The 2902-nt window shown below is 38.7% G+C and overlaps 1 non-coding gene across 1 annotated transcript; it reads left to right on the top strand.

Moving 5' to 3' along the window:
- Window positions 1-246: 246 nt before the first annotated feature.
- LOC112083224 lies at window positions 247-354 on the top strand. Its single transcript, XR_002897516.1, has one exon. It is a non-coding gene; the product is annotated as a small nucleolar RNA R71 (small nucleolar RNA).
- The last annotated feature ends 2548 nt before the right edge of the window (window positions 355-2902 follow it).

Below are 2902 nucleotides of genomic sequence, written 5' to 3'. Positions count from 1 at the left end.
AATCTAAGATGACTCATTATGTGATGGAGACACTTTATAACTTCCGAGATCTCTTCTTTCTTCTCAGGAAGTGCGGAATTACCAAAAGTTGTTTGATTACGGATGCTGTTTGCGAAATTTTTGATGAAAACATGAGCATCTTCTACAGATCTAGTTGAGAAGTCTCCATTACTTGCTGTGTCGAAAGAGTGTCGTAACTCTGGAGTAATACCTTGATAAAAGATACCCAGCAGGTATTCGTCGGTATATCCATGGTGTGGACAATCTCTTTGGTATTCCCTAAATCTTTCCCAAGTATCTAAAAGATCTTCATCTTCTTTTTGTTTAAAAGTTCTTATCTTGTTTCTTAAGAGATTTGAACGATTTCTAGTGTAAAAATGATTTAGGAAAGCAGTTTACACGCTGCCCACGTTTTTAGTGAAGCAGGTTCTAAAGATTTTAGCCACTTTCTGGCCTTGTCTCTCAAAGAGAATGGGAAAAGACTACACTTGTGGTAATCCCCATTTACTGTAATGGTTGCACATAATTCTTCGAACGTCTCGATATGGTCAATCGGGTGTTCGGATATGTAACCATAGAATTGATTTTGTTGAACTAAATGGATATAGGCTACCTTGATTTCGGTTTTTCCATCCTCTGGTAAGGCTGGTTGAATAACTCTTCGATCTCCTAAGAATTTTTCGAGTGAATCGAAACTTCCAATCAGTTCATCATCATCTTCATGTTTTGCCGATCCGACTAGCTCATTGTCATCATAGATCGGTTCTTCAAACTCATCATCAGTCAGGTCATCGTCGCTTGGATCACCATCCACACGATATGGTGGATCACGAAGAGTACCGGGAACATGTTCCCGGTCTCTCATCGCAGAGAAACCTGAAAAATTCAAAAGAAAAAGTAAAAGCAAACAAGTATTCTAATGGATTTAAGCTGGGATTCGCAACGAAACAAATCAAAGTCCCCGACAACGGCGCCAAAAACTTGATTGCGATTGTAAACGGGGTTGTTGGTTTGTTCTACTAAGCATCAGGTTTTAAATTTATAACCCCTAAATGTCTACAAGTGCACAGAAGTGCGCTGTAGTACTTAGGGTATCGATCCACAGAGACTTAGTTGTTTCAGTACGAATTCACAGCAGTGCTTAAATCAGATTAGAACAAAACAGGTTTGGGTTTTGGTTGTCACTAAATCTAAACTAGAAAGCAAAGTAAACAAAAGCAATTGAAAACGAAAGCAAATAAAAGCAAAAAATCGAATAGATCAAAGGCGAAATTGAAGCAAGTAAAAGCGAATGAAAAGCAAATAGAATTGAAGGTTGTAAGCAATTAAAGACACACGTTGGGCATCAAGGGGTTTCGCAGGGATTCAATGACTAAGCTATGTCGATTTTAAACATATGATAAAGGTAATCAACTACGTATGTTCTAGAACTCGAGGCACAAAAGTATGAATAACCTACTTTCGCAGCACTAAACAACTATCTCTCGCAACCCTGATCAGTAGGTTTCCACTCTTATCCTGGAAGGGAGAAGATGCAATAGCAGAACAAGACTCATCAATATTCACAACTCAACTAAAGGTAGGTTTCCACTCGTATAGAATAATTGCTCGTTTCACCCTAGTTCAGACAATCAATGAATGTTTTCGCAACATATCATATCAGATCGGCTTCTAAGTGGCCAGCAAAGAATCACGCAGTAAGATTAAAGGCAAACGAAGAACATCTAGAAGATTAAAAATCCTAAATCTATCGATTCATAAGCAAAGACACACTCAATCCCCTTTGAAAAATCCCTTCAAACCCAACAGGGTAACTACTTAAACATATTGTAAACAATCATCACAGAGTATTGAAAGTTGCAGGAAATTAAAGAAAACAGGGAAGAAAAACGAAGAACGGAATCGAAGATGGAGGTGCAATGATGCTCTCCTCGACGGCTCCTCCTTCAGAGGTGACGGCTCCTAGGGTTTGTGAAGCACCCACACGAACTCTCTCTCTCTCTTTCTGTCTAAACTTTCGGTCTCCTCTGGCCTTCTCTCTTTAGAATGATCTAAAGAGGGTATTTATAGCTTCTGGAGTTGTCCTGGACACTTAGGGCTTCAAAAATAACGAAAAGAATTGATATGGGCTTTAATTAAGTCGTATGGAAAGTGAACGACCAATGTCCGCGGTCGCGGTGGCTCTACCCGCGGGAAAACAGGTATTGGCCGCGGTCCCGGCACATGGCTCTCTTCCGGAACTGCATTTTCTGTCATTCTTGCATCGGGATTATCTGAAGATCTAACCGTTGGATTTTCACCAAACCAAGTGCATTAGAAATCTGGTTGGATCATCTATGTTGTCTCAAATTTTGGGGGTGATCAGACGGTGAGAAGGTCTTCATCGCTTATCATACTTCTGATGGTCTGCATTTATCTAAAATTGCTCATTTGTTCCAAATTGCATATCTTTTGCCCAAGTTTCCTGTAAAGTCTTTTGAAACTCTGAAACATTGAAAAAACTTTTAAAACTTTTGAAAACAGAGTTAAAACACCTGCATAAGATACAATTATGATCCATAAAAGTTGTAAAAATACGGTGTTATCTGTCACCAAAAGAATATCTACTTTACTTAGAAGTTTTGGAGAACTCATACAACTGCCTGATCAAATAGTACAGGATCAGGTGGATCCACCCATGCTCCTACTTTGGCTATCTTGGTCTATTTATTGAAAGTTGTTTGCCGTTATTGATTTACTTCATGGGATAAACATATATAACATGCAGACGATACTATGAACTATTCAAAAGCTATCATAGGCATTCTTAGCTGCCCATCAAACATTATATATCCATACATCTGTAACATAACTATTCAATACTCTAGGAGGAGCTTTATCTAGTTTAGGGATTTAAGTTTGA

The sequence above is a fragment of the Eutrema salsugineum genome, unplaced genomic scaffold, assembly GCF_000478725.1.
Source record: "Eutrema salsugineum unplaced genomic scaffold, Eutsalg1_0 scaffold_7, whole genome shotgun sequence".
Taxonomy (NCBI): Eukaryota; Viridiplantae; Streptophyta; class Magnoliopsida; order Brassicales; family Brassicaceae; genus Eutrema; species Eutrema salsugineum.
Note: the sequence above shows the minus strand (reverse complement) of the source record. Positions and strands in the feature narration are given on the sequence as shown.